Source organism: Schistocerca serialis, chromosome 1 (genome assembly GCF_023864345.2).
Source record: "Schistocerca serialis cubense isolate TAMUIC-IGC-003099 chromosome 1, iqSchSeri2.2, whole genome shotgun sequence".
In the NCBI taxonomy this organism is placed as follows: Eukaryota; Metazoa; Arthropoda; class Insecta; order Orthoptera; family Acrididae; genus Schistocerca; species Schistocerca serialis.
In genome coordinates this window covers 905,885,805-905,913,169 of record NC_064638.1, presented here as the reverse complement: position 1 = coordinate 905,913,169, position 27,365 = coordinate 905,885,805, and the positions used below count along the sequence as shown (strand labels likewise).

Here is a 27,365-nt window from a genome sequence, read left to right as displayed (position 1 = left end):
AAAAATGTCAAATGCCAGAAAATGCGATTAAAGTAATTTATTATGAAAATTCACAAATACCTTTTATTCTATTATCAAAAGTGTCCAGCAGAGTAATCAGGGTCATCTTCTAGTTCTTCTTCTTCACCTAGAAGCTTTCTTCTCCTTGCTGCCCTTGCTTTTTTTGTATTAAATTCAGCTGCATACTGAGCCTTCCTTACTCGCACGCTGTCCAGAAGCTGAAGACCTCTGATGGTGTTGATACCAGGAGCAATGCCGAGCCTTGCCATGACCTTTAGCCTACCCATATGACCATCATTGAATGAAATAACAGCATCACTGACTCCCCATTTCAATGTTTTTATCCCAACAAATACATTCTTAGGTACACGAGTCCAAATGAGGTTGTTGAACGACTCGTTTTGATTCTGGGTACAACCATGAAGACATTTTCGCAGAAGATCAGGATGCCCCAAGTCTCTATATATTGGTTTAATTACTTCCATAACAGCCAATGGAATATAATTTTTATGGTGATAAGGATCCCCAGTAGCTTGAGATTTTCTATAATTGCACCATGACTGAGGACCATCTGGACAAGCAAAATGTTGAGGATTATCATCAGTTGATGATCGATGTAAATATGTGGCCCATACAGCTTGTCTCATTTCCTGCAAATTATTTGCATTATTTCTTATTGCCATACCATAGTATTGTTGTAATTCATTTATAATTTTATCTGACAGGCGACCTCTAATGGTTTTACCATCTGACAAAATTTTGTCCTTCAGATTCTGTTTCAGTTTCCTTAGACGAGTGCCCATTCGTTTCTGAACATGACCGACACATTCTAGTTTAGTTATTGTCTTATTGACATATGGCATGGATTCTGTAACACTTTTGTATGCCTTGGAGTCCCCATCTCCAAGGAATTTTGTGTAAAATACTCCCCGTTCTTTTTCTGATCTGCTAAACATTTTCACAGCAGCGGCAGCCTCCATGCCTCCACTCGTACCTTCATAATTCTTGCTACATATGTGAGCTGCTTCTATCTTACCAGATGCACAATGGTAACAATGTTTAGTGAGCACTTCATAGTCCAAAACTTTACCGCTGTCCACACTAGTAACAGTAGCAACAGCATTTTTGGATGTGTGACCCCTTTTCTGCCAGGTTCCATCAAAAGCAACAGGGATATCTGGGTTTCCTTCATTTATATATTTTGCTTCACTGGCAGCAGCTTTCATTGATAAATCTGCTACAGACTGAACAGCATCTCCTATCACTTCAGTGTAATTGTCAATTTTAGCAGGTGGAGGTGGAAGATTCATTATGGCACAAAATGTTTGAGCAGCAGTATGTCCTTTACCAATTGCTCTCATTGCATACATTAGCCTGATATTACTCTCAAACAAATTGCTACTGCATGTTTTAGAGCTCCAAAAACAGGTCTCATTTTCACAACTGGCACAAACTATAGCAATTTTGCAGGAAAGTCCTATAGATTTTGTTATGTTCATATCAAAAGAACCTCCACAAAGATTACAACACAAACATTTCTTCATAAACTCAGTAAAAACAGGAAAGTCGACTAAAACATATTGTTCATTAGAAGCTTCATCTGTAATTTCACTTGCACAGTTTGATAACTTCTTTTTTGATGCACTGGTGGGCGTGTCTCCTTCACACATCTCAGCTGTACAAACGTCAGAACTTTCACCAGCATCAACAGGTGCTGAAGCAGAATCACTTGAACAAACGTTATTTGTAAATCTATTACCGCGAAACTTTCGCTTTTTAAATAATGATGCACTCCTAGGCATCGTAGAAACTACGCACTCACCACTGAAAGTCAAAACAAGACAGATAACAAACTCCAAATGAGCGACAAACTAAACTCGAGGCTCAAAACAAACACTCACAGATCAAAAACTGAACAATAAACACAGCTAGTCGTAAAAACAATGGTACCTATGGAAGGATCAAAGATTCTACAACTGAAGAGTGAAATCCACAGCCTTCTATATGTAATGTTTTCGGAAATGCGAAGATTTAAATGTGTACAAATCACAAGATGGGTAACTTTGCTGGGCGCACATGTAATTTTGAAAAATTAAATAAAAATACTTCCAATTGGAATTTCTTAACAAATTTTGCACCATTTTAAGCAGAAAATTTCAAATTAAGTTATAAGGTTAAAAACTGAAAATGTGAATTTTTTCCATTTTCCGGCATTCCAACTCCCCTTAATACACATTTTTTCCCTGAACTCCAAAACAGTTACCAAAAACTACTTTAAGCAACACCAAAATTTTACCAATCTGTCGGTGGTGGACTCCCAACTTTCCTTTTCGTAATTGATATTCCATTCCACCAAAACTCCCCCTCCCCCCCCCCCCCCCCCCCTTGAACGACTTCTAGAATCGCCCTTATGTGTGTGTGTGTGTGTGTGTGTATGCACTTTGCTTCTTTTTGAAGAACGCGCTGGCTGAAAACTAATGTCAACACTCTTTTCGTCGTGGCAGCCTACTGCTCATGTGTGAGTAGCAGTCTAAGCATTTCACAGTACAGCCTCCTGAGGTCTGTTGTAAGCAATCTAGTGCACTCCAAAAGGAACGATGATGCACATAATTACAATACCAGAAGAAAAAAAGACATTCTTTACGCCACATTAGGGTTGTCTGTAGCACAAGCATGAGTTCAAAATGCTCCCAGAAAAAGTTTTGATCGCTTACCCAGTGACATAAAATATCTGACAGATAGCAAAATAAAATGTGAAACAAAACTGAAAACGTTTATCTTTGACAACTCCCCCTATTTCACAGAAGACTATCTATTATTGTACTGTATAAATGATGATGACTAGGAATTAATGACTAATACCTGTCTTTAAACAAAAAACTAATAAATTTTCAGCATATAGGCATATTTTTAAAAACATTAATGTTAATATAAAATTTATCATGCAGTTGATACTCGGAACATGAAACTAACTATTGGTGTATCACAATGTGTGGTTAAGACTTCTATTCTTTGAAATTCTCAAAATGAAATTCAGAAGTAAAATGAAGCTAATGATCAAAGTAGATGTACATTCCATTTGTGATGTGTTTGGTTATTCTTACTGATGAGAAGTATTCCCAGAAAAGAAGCAAACAGGGTATTGTTGGAAAGGTAGGCCTGTATGTTACGCAGACCAGGCTATCATTACTAAAAAATGACTTACACACATGTTAGAGCGTAATATCCATTTCACAAGGTCTAAGCGTTTGGGACCATTTCCTTAATCACATTTATAGTATAGCACAGTGCTAGAACATGTTTAAAACATTATATCCTTTTTCTACCCTGTAAGTTTCTGTTATTGGACACACACTGAGCGATGCATCCGTAGTAAGATTGCAAAGTGAGAATATGTGTAAAATACAGTGAAACTAATGCACTGACAATCCAATAATCTGTTCTGCATAGAAGTAGACATCTATGTAGTTCTGTTTCTTTGACATTTCAATAATCGTTCACTTTGCTGCCATACACAAGACACGATTGAATGCCTTGAATAGTCTCTCAATGAACACATTTCGTTTATAGGCAGCAAAGAAGACATAAGTAGGTTTCTTTGCAAAAGTGAATAGGTAAAACACTGTGAATACGAGATGTAAGCTGAAAATGTAACGAACAGGAACCAGTGCCAGTAAGCAAACAAGCACTGATTTCTTAGTTCCAGCTTCATTTGCTATCGATATAAGTACAGTAAAATGGAAATTAAATGGATTATGAAAGCATGCCTTTCACATCAGTTCCTTCTTTTCTTGCCATTCGAACTAGATCAACTGAAAACAAGTTACAATGAAGAGTACTATTACTAGAGTACATACACAGTTGATAACAGAAAAACGCTGAAATTGGCTTCCTATCCATGTTATTGACGTAAAGACTGTAATTTTTAGTATTTAAGACAGTTTTTGCGTGCCCTCTACAAAAATGATGATCAAGAAGCAATCGTAAACAGCATTCTGCTAATGTTTTAGGCTATTTCAGAAGACGGCAGGCCCACCCACTCTGACTTCAAACCACCGTATAACACAACTCTATAGTGCCATCTCCCTTCTTATTTTTACTTCTATTCGCTTTTCACCACTCTACTGCTGTGTCCTGCACATTAAACATTGTAACAAATTCGATTATTTTAACGTTAATGTCCGCCCATATGATTTCAGTTGACAACATATATTGAAAACCGTGGAAGTGCGAAAAATTTGTTGCGTACTGTGTGATATTTCACGGTGACACTATAGAATGCCATGACTTGTTGCGTCACTTTCGTTGCTTGTGTCAGCATTATCCTACAGCACCCATTGGACGACCCAGCCAGACTTTCTTGATGATTGTATGTCATCTCCGTGGTCGTTTGCAACGTCCTGTGATATGTGTATATCTTTGTGATTGCATTCCTCAACTTTGGTAGAAGCGGTTAAAACGATTTGAATTGTTGTTGGTGAGTGGTGACAGTGTAGTTGTAATGTTGTTGGCTGTACTCGAAGTGAGTTTTTAGATCTTTTCCAAACAATAATATTAATGTGTATATGCGATTAGCAAAGTGTGTAACACATCAAGACGCGAAACAAGTTAGACCCAAAGGCTACCTGGTAGAAAGTGTTAAATTTCTTAGTTTATGTTGAACCAATCTACTGAAATTTTCCACGTGAGTGTCCTTTATGTTAGTTTCCTGGCGTCCTGTGTTATGTCGCGCGATGTGTTTCTTCTTAGTAAATATCGGAAAAATCAATCAAAAACTATGGTGCGCAGAGCCATAATTCCCGAAACTTTTAGGCAGTAAATGGTACCCCAAACCACGAAGTTTTGAGCGAGTGTGTTAACGATTTATAGGAATTTTTTAGAAATACGCAATTATGAACACAATTACTCCACGCTATTAAATATATGCGTTTCAATCGCAGTGCCGCATTAAATATCACTCAGAACCGCGTTGTATTTGATAGTGTCAGAAAGTTTCATTACCTCATCCACCGATGAGGACGTAGGGCTTTCAGAACATATTCCATATAAGGAAACGATCCAGCCTCAAGTAACTGTTCGGTTCATTCCTAATCTATTTAATTGTGTAAACAGTTTTCTAATGCACATGAGGCTTGAAAATATATGCGACATAATTTTAATACTTGTTACTAATTTCGTGTTAGTGTTTTACAACTGTCTTTAGATCAGCCCTATAATATTATTCCGTACGGTCTTAGGAGTTTTACAAGGTAAATTAACTTTCAGATCATTTCAGCAACAAAATCGGTGATTCTGCACATACCAAAAACAAATGACCTTAAACATTTGAGATTAGTGATTTCCAATCCGTGTTTTGATCGATTTATTCAGTTACAGAAACTGTGGACACCCACTTTTACGTATTTATCTTCCCGCAATTGCATTCTGCTTTAAATGGAATTGTGTATTGTCTGTTTAAAATGACCTGTTTGTAGAAGACCAGTAAATTAGTGTAATTGAAATTTTAGTTTTAGTGCCCTATCTTGGTACATCTGTTGTGGACTCTTACTAGAACGCTGCCTTCATCATCAGAGGACATTCTGTGTTTTATTGTTGCAGTATCGGAGTGAAATTAATGGAAACTATGAAGTTCACTACTCATTGTATTGTTGAGGCATTGATCATTAGACAGTCACATAACCAAGATTAGGAATTTACTGCTTAGCTTTTGAATGGTGTCCCTCAGAGCTGTCATATAGGCGACACTTTACTACGTTGTACTGACTCAACAGCCTAATAGGAATTCAATGTATAGCAAGATTACTGTAGTGGTGAAACTCTTGATGAAAATGCCCTTATTGGCATGCCGATAGTGATTTGGATTAAGTCGGAAGATAATTCTTCAAACAAGTAGATGTATCTAACATGACTCTTTGCTTGTTATTGATGGAATATAAGTTAAACTGGTTGTCCTACAAACGTCAGTGTGTAGACACAAATCACCGAAAATGCAAGTTGCTGAAACTTTCTCTTAAATATTTTATTATATGGTGGGGATTTTATATCAACTTTTCCAACAGAGCCCGCATCTCGTGGTCGTGCGGTAGCGTTCTCGCTTCCCACGCCCGGGTTCCCGGGTTCGATTCCCGGCGGGGTCAGGGATTTTCTCTGCCTCGTGATGGCTGGGTGTTGTGTGCTGTCCTTAGGTTAGTTAGGTTTAAGTAGTTCTAAGTTCTAGGGGACTTATGACCACAGCAGTTGAATCCCATAGTGCTCAGAGCCATTTTTCCAACAGAAATGCTGTAAACCAAATTGTGACTTACCCAGTGTCTTATTTTTGAAGATGCTACAGCAATATTGAATGAATGACTTTTTTTAAAACTTTAGTGGGAGTTGTTATGAAGGAAACTGAATCACTTTTAGACCATAACCCATAAGTAGTTACTGAATTTTGCATCCATAAATGATTCAGTACAATGAAAATGGAAATTGCCAAGGGTGAAATAGAACTTTCAAGCTTTGAACAGTGACTTTCAACAAGGTAACTATTCATCAGTATTAAATAAGCTTTGGTGAATTTGATGTAATAAGATTGCAGGCATTTAACTGTCAAAGTTTGACCCCCGTGATGTCGTTTTTATGATGGAGGGGGGTTATAACTTACACTGTCAACAGGGTCATTCCATGCCAAGTGGTCTAGAGGCTCCCACATGACCCTCATGGATTTTGATCAAATTTTGTATGAACATTCACACATGTTCTCCATGAACACTTGTAAAGTTTCAGTTTCAGAAATTCAATACTTTCGGAGATGCAGTCACTTGTTTAAGACCATAGCACAGCTTTCTATAGTGCATCCTTAAATTTTGAGCAACTTTGAGATGAGATATCTCTGTAAGTATTTGCATGAAAGAAACAAAACTTGGCCATCTTGTACAACTTTTAGAGCTCTTTAAAGTAAAATATTAACAAAAGGATTTCTGAGCAATTTTCATATAGATAATTTGAAGCAAAGTTGGGCAAAAAAATAGCTGTTAAAGAAATGCGAACTTTAGTTTTTTATTTCTCCAAAAGTAATTGTGGAATGTACATGAAACTTTCCACACCATAACTCACTAACACAAGGTCTTAGAATATAAAATTTCATTCTCCTATTGCTTTCTATTATTTCACAAATCTATGGTGAAGTTGACGATTTTTCAAAAAGTGCTAAAATGGGTATTTTTAGTCAAATTTTTCAAAAAAGTGTTTTCTCCAAACTCTTCTAAACTATGGTCATTAGAAAGAGCATATTCTACACTATCTAGAAAAGTGGATTTGGTTTTGCAATGCAAGCATATAAGGCCCTAAGAAGTAGCATCTTCAAAGAGGCGCACTGGAAGTTTGAACACATTTTTCTGGCTCTCAAATTGTACCTGAAATCTTTTATTTTGCCTTATACATGTTTAGTAATGTCTGGTATAAGTGAAATAAGAAGTCTTGATGAATAGGACTTAGCTTAAGTCTGAATATCAAAAGAATAACAATAGAAACAATGTTATTTTTTAGTTGTCACCTCCACCTCCCCCCCCCTCTCTCTCTCTCTCTCTCTCTCTCTCTCTCTCTCTCTCTCTCTCTCTCTCTCTCTCTCTCTCTCACTCACACACACACACACACACACACACACACACACACACACAAAATTATTATCAAGAATGAATATAAATCGTAAAATTTATTTGCATAATCATCTAGTTATTAGTTGCCTGTTTAATGAACAACACTGATGGAAAAGAAGTGTATAAATGAGTTGCTATGGTCCATGGTGGCTTAACCACTGTTAGTTTCATTTCACCTGAGAAAACCAGCATTCCCATTGTCATAGGGGCCACGCCCGATGGCTTAGCAACAACAGCCACGGGTGGGTTTCTGTACCACAGGATCCCAAGCCTGATAAGGGTTTCTTTACACAGGTTCCCAAGCCTGATAGTAAAATTATTTAAGTGCCCTGTGTAAAGTTAGAAGGCACTCTTGGGTTCCTTAGATTGTTTCCTCTAACCTATTTCAATTTTTGATATGCTACATTAATTTTCTTTTGAATATCAAGAGGAATGATGTATTGCCGGCCAGATGAATTTACTGATGGAGCTGGAATTATTGCAATAATGTAGCGTTCCAGAACCCAGCACTTGCCACTTCTTGGTGACCAATAAAATGAATTTGCTGGACTATGTGGGTGCATAAAGCTTATTAATGCATCCCTTTGCTCTGTGGAGGTCTCACAGATATTCCCAATCCACCACATGTTTTCATAGATGCATGCAACATATTGTCCTGGTTGGAGAGCAGACATTAATATGCCTCCTTCATTACTGTGACCCATTTTAGCTAGAAAAGATGAACAATCATTTGAAACTCTGCTGACCTGAATTGTTGTTTCATCAATAGGTAAAAAGTGATGATTTTCTCTGGTGCCTGCTACAGTTTGTCCAAGTTTAAAACTCTCTTCTTGTGACACTACGTTTTTTCAATTTCATCTTCACTGACGAAAACAAATTTAATTCCATTAATGTTTTCAGAGCAGAAGTGAAACAGATATAGGGGAGTAAGAATTTGTCCATTAAGTGGTTAAGTGGCCGTTGCAAGCTTGCTGTTGCTGCTAACCGATTCGTTGTACATTCCAATCCCATCACAAGGTGATTTCCCGTGACTAGTAGCTAAAAAATTCAATTCAGCTGTCATTCCAAAATCACTCTTATGATAGCACAAATTTAGGTAATTCTTGAAATTTTTATATTGAGCACTGGAGCCATCACTGAAATAATGAATGTGGGATATCTGTGCAAACCGTTCTTTTATATATTTGATGAGCTCCTTGATAAAAACATGAACTGTAGTAGTGTCATGCTGCAAACAATCACTAATAATGCAAAAACTTAAAGATTCTACTTCCTCATTTTGACGAAAGTAGACAACAAATGGATGAATTGTTGCTTGACTATTGTCCCAGTGGAAGCCTTGCACAGCATCCTGAATGATAAAAGAATAATTTTCTGCAAAATCCATTAGGACAACAAGCTCTTCGTCTTTCAGATGACATTTAAAGCCTTTAAGATGCAAGCTTTGATGCTTGGCAATGTAATGATGGCATGACAGACTCCATATTTTATTTTCTATATCTTCAATAAATCCATTCACTAACATTTGCTTTGTGTCCAGTGTGGCCCGATCGGTATGTATCCATCGCTTAAACACAATAACTTCCTGTGGCTCATGTAAATATTTACAATTTTGAGAAGTACAAAAAATATGAAGCTATATATCCCACCACCTTTTTTCAGAATTCTTTTCTTTGAAATGGTAATTAAATCGACACCCTAGCTGCAAACAGTCGTTGTTATACATCAGTGGGGACATGTTGAAAATGTGTGTCCCGACCGGGACTCGAACCTGGGATCTCCTGCTTACATGGCAGACGTTCTATCCATCTGAGCCACCGAGGGCACAGAGGATAGTGTGCCTGCAGGAACTTATCCCTTGCACGATCCCTGTAAGACCCATATTCCCAACATGTCCACACTACTACATTCGTAGTGCGTCTAATAGATGTTGGCCCATCACACTCATTACTCGTGGCAGATTAATCTACCAAGACCCGTACAAGTTGGGGCGTAGCGTGTGCATTCGCACAAGAAGGTCAATGGCTGGGTAGCCATATTTTAACTATATATGAAGGTAGTATCTGTTCCCGAAAGAACAGATACCATTGATGACTGTGTAGCTTCTCTAGAATGACATGATAATTAAATTGACACCCTATCTGCAAACAGTGTTATTATACATCATTGGGAACATGTTGAAAATGTGTGTCCTGGCCGGGACTCGGATCCTGGATTTCCTGTGCCCTCAGTGGCTCAGATGGATAGAGTGTTTACCATGTACGCAGGAGATCCCGGGTTTGAGCCGTGGTCGGGGCACACATTTTCAACATGTCCCCAGTGATGTATAACAATGCCTGTTTGCAGCTAGTGTGTTGATTTAATTTTCATTTCATTCTAGAGAAGCTGCACAGTCATCAATGGTATCTGTTCTTTCGGGAACAGATACTATCTTCATATAGAGTTAAAATATGGCTACCTGGCCATTGACTTTCACGTGTGAACACACACGTTATGCCACAAGTAATGAGCGTGATGGGCAAACATCTATTAGGCGCACTACAAATGTAGTGGTGCGGACATGTTGGGAATGTGGGTCTCATGGGGAGTGTGCAAGGGATAAGTCCTTGCAGGCGCACTATCCTCTGTGCCCTCAGTCGCTCAGATGGATCGAGTGTCTCCATGTAAGCAGGAGATCCCGGGTTCGAGTCCCGGTCGGGGCACACATTTTCAACGTGTTTCCGATGATGATGTATGACAACGCCTGTTTGCAGATAGGGTGTCGATTTAATTATGATTTCGTTCTAGAGAAGCTACACTGTCGTCAATGGTATCTGTTCTTTCGGGAACAGGTACTACCTTCATTCTGTTCTTTGCTTGTTACTTGCGTGCCAGCATTAATACAACTGCTTCTTTTTTTCTGAATGTTAGTTGAATTTTTCTGCAGGTTGAATCTGTCTTTACTCTATTATGCATACTTCTAAGGCCTTTATTTGCCATATAGCTATTCCTGCTTAGACATTTTGCACTTTGTCAGTTTCATTTGTTAGACATTTATATTCCATTTCACCTGCGTCGTTCGCTACAGTGATATATTCCCTCATTTTTTCCAATTAAATTAAATATCTCTAGTTTCATAAAAGGGTATCTGCTAAGTGGTGTCTTTTTACGTATTTCATCCTCTGCTGCATTCACTACTGCTCAAAACTACCCATTCGTCTAATATTGTATTCCTTTCTCTTTTTTCAGTTGTCTTATGCGTACTCTGAAAACCCTCAACAGACCCTTATTCCTTCAGATTATCGATGCATTAAATAACAGATTAGTGTTAGGTATTTCTCTGTGTCTTTTGTACAGCATTTGACTATGTGAATTGTAGTTTTCTCATAGGTAAATTGAAGTTTCATGGGATTGATGGTATAGTCAATCAGTGAATGTCATATCGAACCAATGGAATATAGAAAGTTTCACTTAGTAATCCAGCCAATGTAATCTGTGTTCTTAATTCTGACTGGGGGGAAATCACATAAGGGGTTCCCCTATATATAATCTTAGGCCAACTGTCATTCTGCATACATGTAAACGACCATCCACGTAATGTACAAAAACCAGAATTAGATCCTTTTTGCAGATGGACCTAGTATTGTAATCAGTCCAAACTTTCTACAGAAACAGAAGAAATGGTAAACAGAGTTCCTAAAAGTATCATTGACTGGTTTTCAATGAATGGTCTCGCCCTCAATTTTAAAAAGGCACGACATACTCAGTTCTGCTCATCTAGGGGTGCTTTACCATTGATAAGTGTAACGCATGATGAGTAAATAATAGTGTGCGAACTTCAAAATTATTAGGTTTAGATATTGATGAGAATTTAAACTGAAAAAGCACATTTTAGAACTCTTAAAACAACACAATCCAGCCACAATTGCAGTTAGACTCATTGCAAATCTCGGGGAGGGACAAATCAGTAAGTTGACTTGTTGTTCTTGTTGTTGTTGTTGTTGTTGTTGTTGTTGTTGTTGTTGTGGTCTTCAGTCCAAAAACTGGTTTCACCCAGCTCTCCATGCTGTTCTATCTTGTCGAAGCCTCCAAATAACTACTGCAGCTTATATACTTCTTAACCTAGTTACTGTTTTTATCTCTTAGACTCCCTCTATAATTTTTACCCCCCACACTTCCCTCCAACACTAAATTGGTGATACCGCGATGTCTCAGAATGTGTCCTATCAAATGATCCCTTCTTCTATTTAGGTTGTGCGACAAATTTTTCTCATCTCCAGTTTTATTCAGTACCTCCTCATTAGTTATGTCACCTACCACCTACCCACCTAATCTCCAGCATTCTTCTGTAGCCATTCATTTCAAAAGCTTTTATTCTCTTCTTGTCTAAACAGTATATCATCCATGTTTCACTTCCTTACATGGCTACACTCTGTTCAAATACTTTCAGACGAGACTTCCTAACACTTAAACCTAAACTTGATGTTAACAAATTTCTCTTCTCCAGGAACACTTTCCTGACCATTCCCAGTCTGCTTCCGTCATCATCTGTTATTGTGCTGCCTGAATAGCAAAACTTATCTACTACTTCAAGTTTCTTGTTTTCCAGTTTAATTCCTTCAGTATCACATGATTTAATCATACTACATTCCACTATTCTTGTTTTGCTTTTGTTGTTGTTCATCTTATATCCCCCTTTCAAAATGTCGTCTGTTCAATTGTTCTTCTAAGTCCTTTGCTATCTCTGACAGCAAAGCTTGAGGTTTTTATTTCTTCTCCCTGAATTTTGTATATTTTCATTGACTGATGCCTTATTGAATAATGCTCTGGGGTAGCACACATCTTTAAGAAAGAGAGTCCTCTTTGCTCAAAAACTTCCTGTTAGAATAATATATAGTGTGCACCCATGATAAGCTTGTAGACATCAGTTTAAGGAGTGGGACATTCTGTGACTACAGGTCAGTTTGTTCTAAATATTCCCCTACAGTTCAAAAAGAGCAGCCATTTTTAATTCGTTTCAAGGCATCAATTACAAAGAAGGTACCAAAAGCTTAACAGTTACAAATATGTGTGCATGGATGAGAGACATTAACACATTAAACATGGAACTGACAGACGTGACAGTAATCAAATCAGTTGCATGCATTAGAATTAGCATACAGTTGTATGTATTTGTACACGAGTAAGCAGTCATAAATACATTTAAGGGTAGGTGAACTAACAAACATTAATTTAAAATTGTTTTTACCCAAAAGTGGGCTATGACCACAGGTTGAGGGTCCACTAACGTGTTCCCACTACTATATGGTTAAATAATGGTGGCATCCTCTTCTGTGAAACTTTCCGGAGGTAAAATACTCCCCCATTCACGTCTCTGGGAGGGAACTGCTGAGGGCGATGTCATAAGAAAAAAATAAAATTGGCATTCTCTGAGTCAGATCCCAACACCAGGCCGCAATCTGTTGAAGGACTTCCAGCTACAGTGGTGTACATGATTACAACCACCAGAGGGAAAAGACATTCATTACTCCACATCAAGGTCGTCGTTAGCACGAAAAGTGGTGCACAATGCTGCAACAAAAATTTTTGATCACTTACCAGTGATATAAAATTTCTGATAGACAGCAAAGTAAAATTTGAAAAACTGAGAAAACTTTTCCTAGGCAACTCCTCCTATTCCATAGAAGAATTTGGTATTATTGTAGTTTGTAAAATGTGGACAGTAGGAATTACTTGCTCACATATGTATATTGTTTTTCTTTCCATAAAAATAAAAAAATAAATAACTTGGAAATGTTCAGAACATGTGAATGTAAAATGTGAATGTAAAATGACTCATTAAAAATAATTACAAATTATTGTGCAAAATGAGTCATGGAACATGAAACTACCTACCTACTCGCCCCATCACCTTAATTTTGCCATCGTTTTGTAGTTTCTTCAGTTTAATTTACAGTTCATAACTAATAAATTATGGCTAGAATCCCCCTCTGCACCTGGAAATGACTCAGTTGCACACCTGGTTTCGAAATTTGCCCTGCCGTTATGTAGCCAGTCTGAGAGCTGACAGTGTTGCCTGGTCTCTAGTAGGTACACAACCTTCTTACCTGAGTCTTGATCCAAGTGTTAACAATGATTAAATTATGCTCTAGGCAAAATTCCTACTACTCCGCTTTCTCTTTCATTCCTTTCTCACGTGCGCAAGCACAAGTCTCTAAGAAAGGAAAGTTCAATGCTTTACAGTATGACCCCCAATCGTTCCCTTCCCTGCCCACACCAGGGGAGGAACGACGGTCTAAATTACCTGGTGAGACATATTCTCCTCGATTTCTGGTTTGCAGCCAAACAGATGGGGACTCATTTCTGACCACAAAGCCTCAGTTTTTTGTGGAAAATTTAGAGGACAAGTTTGGAGAAATTGAGGGCATGTCTAAAATGAGGTCTGGAGCAGTCCTCATACAGACAGCATCCCCAGCGCAGTCACGGGCATTGCTTGCTTGTGACAAGCTTGGTGATGTTGCAGTCTCCATTACGCCTCATAAGAGCCTCAATATGGTTCAGGGACTTGGTTTTCATCGTGACCTGTTGTTGTAGCCTGACGACGAGCTCTGTGCAAATCTGGAACGCTGCGGTGTCCACTTTGTATGACGTGTCTTCAGGGGATAGTAGGGTCGCCACGGGCGCCTTCATCTTGCCTTTCGAGGGAGACACCCTGCCCGAGAAGGTCAAGGTGATGATATATTGATGTGATGTTAAGCCTTACATCCCTCCTCCCATGCGCTGTTTTAAGTGCTGGAGGGTTGGCCATATGTCATCAAGATGTGACGCCAACCCTACCTGTCGGGATTGTGGGCGTGCCTCCCACCCCAACGTCCCGTGTTCGCCGCCCCCTGTTTGTGTCATCTGCGGACAGAAACATTCACCTTGCTCGTCAGACTGTGCAGTTTATCAAAAAGAACAGAAGATTATGGAGTATAAGACCTTGGACAGGCTCACTTACACAGAGGCTAATTGCAAGTACGACCGACTTCACCCTGTGCGCATTTCATCGATGTTTGCTGCAGCAGCTTCGACGTCGCCTTCCCTGGTGAGGAGCCCCCAAGCTCAGCTGCTTTTTGTGGGTCCTCCAGCCCGGCCGTCTATTCCTGCCCCCCTGGTAGTTGGGGGAACACCCTCTTCCGTTGCTCCCCTGTTGTCAACATTGGGAGTAACAACCCCTCCTTCTTTGGGGACTGAAGTCCCCACCTCTGAACTGGAGAATTGCCTGCCTCCTCTGGCCCCCCTCGCGCGGAAGGGATCGCTTGGTGCCCTCCCTTCCACAGTTACTGCCCCTCCAGATGTCAGCCAGTGGCTGAAAAAGCCACCACCTAAGGGCCGTATGGCTTCCAGGTCTTTCTCGGTCCATGAGACTGGGTCGGAAAAGCCCACCTAGCCTGATAAACCGAAGGACAAACGGGATCCTACCAAAAAGAAGAAAAAGCAAAAAGAGGAGGACATAGAGACAGAAAAGGAGTTCACCACTGCACCTAAAGATGATGTGGAGCATCTAGCATCCACTCAGGAGCTAAATGTTGCTCGACCCGCAGTTCCTATGGAAGTTGATCAGGCTGCATCGGGATCAGTGGCGGTGAGCACTTCTAAGGCGTGACCTATCCCCCCCCCCCCCTCCCCCCGCCCAGGTTCTTTCATGTCTTCACAGTTGGATACCATTATCCTTCAATGGAATTGCCGTGGTTTTTTCCACCACCTTGCTGAGTTGAAACGGCTTTTGCGCCGCTTCCCGGCCACTTGTCTGGCCCTACAGGAAACCTGGTTTCCTGTTCGGCAGACCCCCTCCCTCTGTGGCTACCGGGGTTACTATAAGAACCACGTAGTATACAGCAGGGTGTCTGGTGGTGTCTGTGTTTATGTTCTTGCCACTGTTCCTAGTGCCCCAGTGCCACTTCACATGGCTCTCGAGGCTGTGGCTGTTAGAATCTGGGCAGGAATGGAGCTTACCATCTGTTCCCTGTACCTTCCCCCGGATGAGGTTGTCCCTCTTGCCAACCTAGCTGCCTTGTTCGCCCAGCTTCCCCCGCCATTCCTCCTTTTGAGGGACTTTAATGCCCACCACCCTTTATGGGGTGGGGCCCAGATTTACATCTACATCTACATGATTACTCTGCAATTCACATTTAAGTGCTTGGCAGAGGGTTCATCGAACCACAATCATACTATCTCTCTACCATTCCACTCCCGAACAGCGCGCTGGAAGAATGAACACCTAAACCTTTCTGTTCAAGCTCTGATTTCTCTTATTTTATTTTGAATATCATTCCTACCTATGTAGGTTGGGCTCAACAAAATATTTTCGCGTTCGGAAGTGAAAGTTGGTGATTGAAATTTCGTAAATAGATCTCGCCGTGACGAAAAACGTCTTTGCTTTAACGACTTCCATCCCAACTCGCGTATCATATCTGCCACACTCTCTTCCCTATTACATGATAATACAAAACGAGCTGCTCTTTTTTGCACCCTTTCGATGTCCTCCCTCAATCCCATTTGGTAAGGATCCCACACCGCGCAGCAATATTCTAACAGAGGACGAACGAGTGTAGTGTAAGCTGTCTCTTTAGTGGACTTGTTGCATCTTCTAAGTGTCCTGCCAGTGAAACACAACCTTTGGCTCGCCTTCCTCACAATATTATCTATGTGGTCTTTCCAACTGAAGTTGTTCGTAATTTTAACACCCAGGTACTTAGTTGAATTGACAGCCTTGAGAATTGTACTATTTATCGAGTAATCGAATTCCACCTGCCACACCATACAGCAATCTTTTCTAAATCGCTTGCAACTGATACTGGTCTTCGGATGACCTTAATAGACGGTAAATTACAGCATCATCTGCGAACAACCTAAGAGAACTGCTTAGATTGTCACCCAGGTCATTTATATAGATCAGGAACAGCAGAGGTCCCAGGACGCTTACCTGGGGAACACCTGATATCACTTCAATTTTGCCCGATGATTTGCCATCTATTACTGCGAACTGCGACCTTCCTGACAGGAAATCACGAATCCAGTTGCACAACTGAGACGATACCCCATAGGCCCGCAGCTTGATTAGAAGTCGCTTGTGAGGAACGGTGTCAAAAGCTTTCCGGGAATCTAGAAATACGGATTCAACTTGAGATCCCCTGTCGATAGCGGCCATTACTTCGTGCGAATAAAGAGCTAGCTGTGTTGCACAAGAACGATGTTTTCTGAAACCATGCTGATTACGTATCAATAGATCGTTCCCTTCGAGGTGATTCATAATGTTTGAATACAGTATATGCTCCAAAACCCTACTGCAAACCGACGTCAATGATATAGGTCTGTAGTTCGATGGATTACTCCTACTACCCTTCTTAAACACTGGTGCGACCTGCGCAATTTTCCAATCTGTAGGTACAGATCTATCGGTGAGCGAGTGGTTATATATGATTGCTATTGTATCAGTGTAATCTGAAAGGAACCTAATCGGTATACAACCTGGACCAGAAGACTTGTCAGTATCAAGCGATTTGAGTTGCTTCGCAACCCCTGAGGTATCTACTTCTAAGAAACTCATGCTAGCAGCTGTTCGTGTTTCAAATTCTGGAATATTCCATTCGTCTTCCCTGGTGAAGGAATTTCGGAAAACTGCGTTCAATAACTCCGCTTTAGCGGCACAGTCGTCGGTAACAGTACCATCGGCACTGCGCAGCGAAGGTATTGACTGCGTCTTGCCGCTTGTATACTTTACACACGACCAGAATTTCTTCGGATTTTGTACCAAATTTCGAGACAATGTTTCGTTGTGGAACCTATTAAAGGCATCTCGCATTGAAGTCCGTGTCAAATTTCGCGCGTCTGTAAATTTCAGCCAATCTTCGGGATTTCGCGTTCTTCTGAACTTCGCATGCTTTTTCCGTTGCCTCTGCAACAGCGTTCCGACCTGTTTTGTGTACCATGGGGGATCAGTTCCATCTCTTACCAATTTATGAGGTATAAATCTCTCAATTGCTGTTGCTACTATATCTTTGAATTTGAGCCACATCTCGTCTACATTTGCATAGTCAGTTTGGAAGGAATGGAGATTCTCTCTTAGGAAGGCTTCTAGTGACACTTTATCCGCTTTTTTAAGTAAAATTATTTTGCCTTTGTTTCTGGTGGATTTGGAAGAAACGGTATTGAGCCTAGCTACAATGACCTTGTGATCACTAATCCCTGTATCAGTCATGATGCTCTCTATTAGCTCTGGATTGTTTGTGGCTAAGAGGGCCAGGGTAGGAACCTTGAGGCTCTCTTGGCACAGCAGGACATATGCCTTCTTAACACTGGTGCGCCCACATATTTTAGCTTGACTCATGGCACATACTCGGCCATTGACCTCTCTCTTAGTAGCCCAGGTCGTCTTACATACCTCAGTTGGAGAGTCCACAATGACCTCTGTGGTAGCCACCACTTTCCTATCCTGCTTCCTCTTCTTCAATCCCAACCCCCTGACCAGCTGCCACGATGGTCTCTTCGTGGAGCCGATTGGGCAGCCTACACCTCAGCTACTATGGCCATTGCTCCGCTTCCTGATGACATTGATTTGGCAGTGGACGAGGTCACTATGGCCATTGTTTCTGCTGCCGAGGCAACTGTCCCCTGTTCTTCAAGTACCCGTAGGCGTAAGTCAGTCCCTTGGTGGACACCAGAGATTGCAGAAGCTATCTAGGATAGCCGGCATGCCCTGCAACGACACTGGTGTCATCCTTCCCTAGAGAATCTGGTTGCCTTTAAACGGCTGCGGGCCCGGGCTCGGCGGTTCTACATCTACATCTACATTTATACTCCGCAAGCCACCCAACGGTGTGTGGCGGAGGGCACTTCACGTGCCACTGTCATTACCTCCCTTTCCTGTTCCAGTCGCGTATGGTTCGCAGGAAGAACGACTGTCTGAAAGCCTCCGTGCGCGCTCTAATCTCTCTAATTTTACATTCGTGATCTCCTCGGGAGGTATAAGTAGGGGGAAGCAATATATTCGATACCTCATCCAGAAACGCATCCTCTCGAAACCTGGTGAGCAAGCTACACCGCGATGCAGAGCGCCTCTCTTGCAGAGTCTGCCACTTGAGTTTATTAAACATCTCCGTAACGCTATCACGGTTACCAAATAACCCTGTGACGAAACGCGCCGCTCTTCTTTGGATCTTCTCTATCTCCTCCGTCAAACCGATATGGTACGGATCCCACACTGATGAGCAATACTCAAGTATAGGTCGAACGAGTGTTTTGTAAGCCACCTCCTTTGTTGATGGACTACATTTTCTAAGCACTCTCCCAATGAATCTCAACCTGGTACCCGCCTTACCAACAATTAATTTTATATGATCATTCCACTTCAAATCGTTCCGCACGCATACTCCCAGATATTTTACAGAAGTAACTGCTACCAGTGTTTGTTCCGCTATCATATAATCATACAATAAAGGATCCTTCTTTCTATGTATTCGCAATACATTACATTTGTCTATGTTAAGGGTCAGTTGCCACTCCCTGCACCAAGTGCCTATCCGCTGCAGATCTTCCTGCATTTCGCTACAATTTTCTAATGCTGCAACTTCTCTGTATACTACAGCATCATCCGCGAAAAGCCGCATGGAACTTCCGACACTATCTACTAGGTCATTTATATATATTGTGAAAAGCAATGGTCCCATAACATTCCCCTGTGGCACGCCAGAGGTTACTTTAACGTCTGTAGACGTCTCTCCATTGATAACAACATGCTGTGTTCTGTTTGCTAAAAATCTTCAATCCAGCCACACAGCTGGTCTGATATTCCGTAGGCTCTTACTTTGTTTATCAGGCGACAGTGCGGAACTGTATCGAACGCCTTCCGGAAGTCAAGAAAAATAGCATCTACCTGGGAGCCTGTATCTAATATTTTCTGGGTCTCATGAACAAATAAAGCGAGTTGGGTCTCACACAATCGCTGTTTCCGGAATCCATGTTGATTCCTACATAGTAGATTCTGGGTTTCCAAAAACGACATGATGCTCGAGCAAAAAACATGTTCTGAAATTCTACAACAGATCGACATCAGAGATATAGGTCTATAGTTTTGCGCATCTGCTCGACGACCCTTCTTGAAGACTGGGACTACCTGTGCTCTTTTTCAATCATTTGGAACCCTCCGTTCCTCTAGAGACTTGCGGTACACAGCTGTTAGAAGGGGGGCAAGTTCTTTCGCATACTCTGTAGAATCTCTCGCCAAGGAAACAGTTTCGCGATACGCCTCGTTTCGGCTAGCGAGGTTACCAAAGCCTTACTAAACGTAACTATCTCTTGATTCTATGAGTGGCTGTGACAACAGTTTAAAATAGCCTCCGAGAGAGGGATGTAAAGCACTCATTGTCAGTAGTATCCAAGCAAAAGACTTGTGTTGCTCGAACATACTGAATCGTCTGCCGATAGATTCCTCACACTCACACAATAGGTAATCCTCGACAGTCGCCATTATGTGACTGGAAGCTCCATTTTTCTCCGTGTTTGCGAAATAAATTTGACAGTACACACTCTACTTTTGCATGTCATTTCACAGAGGAAAACCGCCAATCACACTGGGCTAATATTGATACTGGCGTAGAAGGTCCTCAGAGAAAGTAATGGGGCCTACCAAAAACTTACAGTAGAGGAAGTTGTCAACGTATAAAAAGCAGTGACTCAAGGAAAAAAAGCTTCGAACGAGTACACAACATTAAGGAAGAAAACACTATCAGCAACACTTAATGAATTATACAAAACACTTCCTCAGAGGAAACATAGTACATCAAACGTCTAATAACATCTTCCTCTCAAAGTCCCCCCTTCCCTCCTCTACTCTCTCTGAGACCCCCCCCCCCCCCCTCCCCCACATAGAGAGAGAGAGAGAGAGAGAGAGAGAGAGAGAGAGAGAGAGAGAGAGAGAGACTGACCAAATAATCAAAATAAACACATCAACGGACAATAACAAAACTTATCTCTCGATGAGTAAGACAACGTAGGCTTTCTCCCAACTCTCGTTTTTGCATATGGAAACGTGTGATACGAGCTGAGAGTGAAGTGCAAAAGGTGTGAAAAACGGTGTTTGCAATTACCTATGAATGAGAGAAATGCACCAAATACGTACAATACAACGGAAACATACACCAATTTACTACTCTCGAGACAAGTACTGAGAAATAACAACTCTTTAAGCGAATTTGTCCGAATACTTCGCGGATGACATTCTGTCAAGCAATTAAAAAGTACACTCCAGCTTCACAGTTAATGTAATTTCAGGTGAGCAATCAAAGCAAAATAAAAATTTCACATGCCATAATTTTTAGACCTAAAAGATAAAAACAACCACGAACTTTGTATAATAATTTCACAGAAATAAATCGAGACTCATCACAGATAACCCAAAGGTTTCGAAACATGTTCGGCTAAACAGAAAAAAGAAATACATTGTGTTTTGCAGAAGCTGGAGACTAAGAATCCAACTTTAAACCCTAACCTACTTTGACGCAGCCTTAGGCCAAAAACCATTCAATAGGTTATCGAAAATTACAAGCTGGCACCGATATGGCTATAGATATATGTTGTACGAATATTTGTATAGCATTATTCTCGCTGCTGCCTTCAGCCTTTATCATCAAAAATATAAATGAAACTGGTAATGTTAATTTTCGTTGTGGTAGCACACAAATGACCCACAATGAAGGAATTATCTTAGAGGGCAAGAGATCAGTTGAAGTGGTGTACAAGCACCGACAAACAAATGATTACAAATTTCAGAAAAATTGAATGATTTATGCAAAATAAATTGAGCAAGTCAACAAGACGTTGGTCCACATCTGGCCGTTATGAAAGCAGTTATTCGGCTTGGCACTGATTGACAGAGTTGTTGGATGTCCTCCTGAGGGATATCGTGTCAAATTCTGTCCAACTGGAGCGTTAAATCGTCCAAAACCTGAACTGGTTGGAGGGCATTGCCCGTAATGCTCCAAATGTTGTCAACTGAGGGGAGTATTTGGAAGTGCGAAGACAAGCAGTACAAACACTCGCCATGTGCGGACGGCAATTATCTTGTTGAAATGTAATCCCAGGATTTCTCACCATGAACGTCAACAAAAACTTGCCTCAGCCTGGTATCGAACCCGGGCCGCCCACGTGACAGGAAAGCATTCTACCACAGAAAAACGTAACTTGTTTAAAAATTTTAGTAACTGTAGTGAATTAAACACTCTCGGAAATCCTCAAAGTCGATTTTCCTGAGACGAACATGTTTGATGGTTTGATGTTCGACCTCTGAACTTTATGTACAATAAATACAAAAAAAGAGAAAAATCCGATTTACGTGTGGTGTCTTTGCAAGTAGCAACCAACAGAATTTTCGGTTCATCGGCACATACTGAAACTAATTCCATCCCTTACGCAGTATACTCCCAAGTCCATCTTTAACCGCCTATGTTGCTATGGAGTGATGATATCGTGTTGTTAGTACATTTAGTAATATTCTACAGATCTACACATGCCAACGCCAGAATTATGTAGCAGTATGTCTGTAAATGCAGTCCACCATCCAATGGTGCAGAAAAATACTATTAACATTTAATGAATAATCACTACATTCGCAGATTTTGTACAGTGCTTCGTTTGCTGCAGGGTGACCAAAATGCAAACGTTCTTCCCGAGGCACGTATCGTTGGTCAGGAAGAATGAAAGCGATTTACTTGTCACCTGTGAAACAACACGAAGATATTTTTCCTCAATGCCCACAGACTTTTTCCCCTGTAAGCTACCATTTGTCAAAATTCCCTTGATCGCTTGTACAGAGAGATGTTTTAGGTAACAGGAGGTAGCAACGGTCACCTGATTCACTCATTTGGTACCACGCGTGTGCTGTGTATTCCGAACCGAGCGTTAAGTACGATGTTATAAGTGAGACGAGCAACGAAAGAACGCTTAAATGTTTGGCGAATGTGCCTTATTGTCGTGCTCCTTTTCAATAGTGACAAATCTGTGACAGTTTTTAAAAGAAAAGAGTTTGAAATGAGACAGCTAGCTCTTCTTTAGACTATGAAGGAGGCGAATAATTTTCGAAAGTTCGAGTATTAACTGAAACATGACGTGGTTTTAAACATTGAGAGAAGTACATGCATATCTGGTCCAAGGTTTTACTTCTACGTAATAGTCCTGCAAGTTTTTTTCTTCTTATGGGAAATGACCAAAAGTTATACGAATTGTTGTTGATTGTATTTAAAACAGTGACGACTAAGTTCCATATTTATCTAAATTACAAAGATGTTATTAAGTAATACGGAGCTGAAAGAAATTAAAGAAATCTCCGTGTGGAACAGATGAACAGGCAATGTCCATTACAATATCGTAAAGGAAACGGTGAATGATTTGAAGCTGTGTAATTCGTATACTCTCTAGGTGGATCTGCACAGTTCATCGAACCCGGGAGCTGAGAAAGAATCCCACCTCTCTCAGTTAGATATTTCGCCAGTCATTCTGCAAAATGGGCTACGCATTGACTACGTGACTACACCAGTGCAGGCATCCGTCATTATTATGTGAAAGGAAAAATTCTGGGACAAATTTCGGTAAAAGATAGTCGCAAAACTCTTGATAATACTGCGAGAAAAGACTTCGGGACTCGAATATTGTGACACTTTCTCTCTCTCTCTACGTCCTAAAAGGACTCGGAAGGCCCTACGATACCGACCGACCGCTGTGTCATCCTCAGCCGAAGGCGTCGCTGGATGCTCCCAGTCGTCGTCAGTTTTCGTAACGGAAGCCGCTAATTTTCAATCAAGCAGCTCCTCAATTGACCTCAATGGGGCTGAGTGCATCCTGCTTCCCAACAGCGCTCGGCACACCTGAACGGTCAGTTACTTAAGTGCTATCCAAGCCGAAAGCGCTTTACTTTGGAGATCTGACGGGAACCGATGCTACGACTGCGGCAAGGCCGATGGTATTGTGAAATTTTGGTTTCATGAAAATAAGGTACGCATATGATGGTATCTCCACTCGAGATCTTGGTTGAAGAGACATACTATTCTGTGCCGGAGTGACAGCTTTAGTTTGATTTAGCGTAACCGTCCAAAATGAAATAATGACTGTCGCAACAGAATGGGTAAGAGTTACGTTAGATTGCCTTGTTTTTATATTTTTGATTGTTAATTAATCCAATGTATGCATTATACGCAACAAATTACTGATTACAATCGTCTCTATCATGTATTATTACTTTTCTGAAATCACTTTGAAGTTTTGATAGTCCGTTATAGTGCGAAATTTGAAACGGATGATCCACTGACGAAGTTGGGTTCACTTAAATATGGAGTGAATGCTGCCGACGGCGAACCTATGCTACATATCAGTCTGTAAGACGGACAAGCCCAAAAGCGATTAAAAAAATTACACCACACACACACACACACACACACACACACACACACACACACTGAAGCGCCAAAGAAACTGGCGTAGGCATGCGTATTCAAATACAGAGAGATGTAAACAAGCAGATACGGCACTGCGGTCGGCAACGCGTATATAAGACAACAAGTGTTGGGCGCAGTTGACAGATCGGTAACTGCTGCTAAAATGGTAGGTTACCAAGATTTCAGTGCGTTTGAACATGGTGTTATAGTCGGAGCACGAGCGATGGGACACAGCATCTCCGTGGTAGCGATGAAGTGGGGATTTCCCCGCACGACCACTTCACGATTGTACCGTGAATATCAGGAATCCGGTAAAACATCAAATCTCCCACATCGCTGTGGCCAGAAATTGCTGCAGATTTCAATGCTGGGCCATCAACAGGTGTCAGCGTGCTAACCATTCAACAAAAATCATCGATGTTGGCTTTCGGAGCCGAAGGCCCACTCCTGTACCGTTGATGACTATACGACACAAAGCCTTAGGCCTCATCTGGGCGGGCCCCTCAACAAGGACACTGGGCTGTTGATGATTGGAAACATGTTGCCTGGTCGGACGAGTCTAGTTTCAAATTGTATCGAGCGGATGGGCATGTACGGGTATCGAGACAACTTCATGAATCCATGGGTCATACGTGTCAGCAGGGGACTGTGGTGGAGGCTGTGTAATAGTGAAGGGCGTGTGCAGTTGGAGTGATATGGGACCCCTGATCGTCCAGACACGTACGTAAATATCCTGTCTGATCACCTGCATCGCTTCACTTCCATTGTGGATTGCGACGGACTTGGGCAATTCCAGCAGAACAATGCGACACCCCACACGTCCAGAATTGCTACACCCGAGCACTACTTCAGACATTAGTCAAGTTCATGCCACGAAGTGTTGCGGCACTTCTGCGTGCTCGCGGGGGCCCTACACGATATTAGGCAGGTGTACCAGTTTCTTTGGCTCTTCATTGTGTGTATATATATATATATACACTACTGAAGTGAAGATAAGAGCCGGCCGCTGTGGCCGAGTGGTTCTAGGCGCTTCAGTCCGGAACCGCGATGCTGCTACCGGCCGCTGTGGCCGAGCGGTTCTAGGCGCTTCAGTCCGGAACCGCGCTGCTGCTACGGTCGCAGGTTCGAATCCTGCCTCGGGCATGGATGTGTGTTATGTCCTTAGGGTAGTTAGATTTAAGTAGTTCGAAGTCTAGGGGACTGATGATCTCAGATGTTAAGTCCCATACTGCTTAGAGCCATTTGAACCATTTTTGAAGATAAGAATTGCATCTACAACCCTAAATTATAAAGTACGTTAGAAATGACTATTAGGGAAAATGTGCGAAATATATCATTTGGCAGCGGGATAAATTGTATGAATAAAGAACATGACAGAGAGGGAATTATATTCGATAAACAACATTTTGACCTTTCCGTGTAGTACGAAACTGAAGCATAGCTGTAACCCCGAGCTTGAAAGTTATGTGTCGGAACAAAACAATATTATTCCGAAGAACATGATACGGAGGTTAAGGTTCAATTCAGAGTAATGTAGGCCGTACGTCTGATCGCCCACTGTTTTCTGAACGATCACTTGCACTGTTTAGTAAGCACCTGGGTTTCTTCTCATGACATCACTCGTACTCAGACTGTTATCTTTCAACTAGGAATGAGAGGTTTCGGTTATATCTTTTTTTTCCACACCAGTTTAACCAGACAGTTAAAACTGCTCAAAATAACCGGTTTTTGAAAATATCGATCTTCGGTTTTTTATTTCTATTATTTCCTGTAGTGAATGTAGAAATCGAATAAGACTGAAAAATTTTGAATCACTCAGTTTCAAGACACACAGAATCCAAATATTAATTTAAACAGATAAATAAAAGGAAACATAGTCCATGCATCGTTCGCCGCTTTTCTCGAAAAGCGATAAGTGGTTGAATACTACAAAAAACGACCAGTACCCTCCAATTGATTCTAATTTTTTGAAACTCTGCTCAAAAATCATGTTGTAATCGGAGATCGTACCACTGTTTGGGCATTGCGAATAGTCAGTGCTAAAGGGTGAAAACTAAGGTTGAAGAACTGTTTTTCTTATTAATTTGCACAGGCAGCAGTTCAGCTGCATTCTATTTTTATACTATACATGAATTGTTCTTAAGTTTTAATTTCTTGCTGTTATCATAATTTACTTCCTTTTTTTATTATTTCATAGTAGTGGTAGACAAACGGTTAATCGTCTAAAGTAAATAAAGCATTGTGCCTCACTGCGTCAATTCGAAAAAATATTTCCAGACTACGATACATGGCAACAGGGACATTACTGTCTCAGCAAGGTTGTATCAGTTCATGTGTCACGTATCTGTTTCCCGTTTCTGTCGGTGTTGTTATTGGAATAGCAGTAATTCCTTTTCCCATTTTCGATAACAACGTAATACTTAAAACCAATGCAAATTTTATGGATGAAAATTACTCTTTTTTTAATGGTTTATTTAAAAACGAAAAATTTTATCACTGCTGCTATGGCTAATTAATCTTTCGGTTTTTTACTCAATTATAAGTAAAAAATGAAAACACCTCCTATAACCGAGACCAAACAGATACCGAAAAATACTGGTTATTCAGTATTAAAATATCGGTATCGGTTTTAATCGGTCGGTTTTCCCACCCTTACTTGTCAGCCAAAGTTAGGTCCTATGCTAAGCCACAACGAACTAGATTCCAAAAAATGGTAAAGAAGCAAAATAAACGACAAACACTTTCTAATACTCTCTCTCAGCGAAACAGGCTCATACCCTCTCGCAGCCAGACAAGCGTATCGCAAATAGACAACTTTCTCTAGGTTGTGCATTTTTCGAAAGAAGGGTTTCCAATGAACCGCAGATGGATTTCCAACTTTCCTATGACTCTGACTAATAGTAAAAGTTTAACAAATGGTTCAAATGACTCTGAGCACTATGGGACTTAACATCTATGGTCATCAGTCCCCTAGAACTTAGAACTACTTAAACCTAACTAACCTAAGGACATCACACACATCCATGCCAGAGGCAGGATTCGAACCTGTGACCGTAGCAGTCGCGCGGTTCCGGACTGAGCGCCTAGAACCACGAGACCACCGCTGCCGGCAGTAAAAGTTTAATCTTAATTTTTCTGTTAAACCACATTTTATACGAAATGGCGTGATAGTATACTGTGGCGTTCCAGTTTTGTTACCTATTTTTATACACATATGCCTCAGTGTGGGCCTATAGCTAATTTCCAAGTGGTTGGTTACAGTCAACTTGTCTCCCTCGGG

The 27,365-nt window shown here is 40.9% G+C and overlaps 1 protein-coding gene across 3 annotated transcripts in view; it reads left to right on the top strand.

The window, feature by feature from the left end:
- Window positions 1–27,365, top strand: part of LOC126411844 (uncharacterized) — a 180,331-nt gene that overhangs the window by 6,301 nt on the left and 146,665 nt on the right. Inside the window, exon 1 of one of the 3 annotated variants that reach the window (XM_050081396.1) lies at window positions 4,362–4,477. The exons of 1 other annotated variant lie outside the window; for it this stretch is intronic. The gene's annotated coding sequence lies outside the window, so the exon portion shown is untranslated. Of the gene's footprint in view, window positions 1–4,361; window positions 4,523–27,365 lie in introns of those variants that run through there. One more of the 3 variants, XM_050081395.1, reaches the window with a different exon arrangement.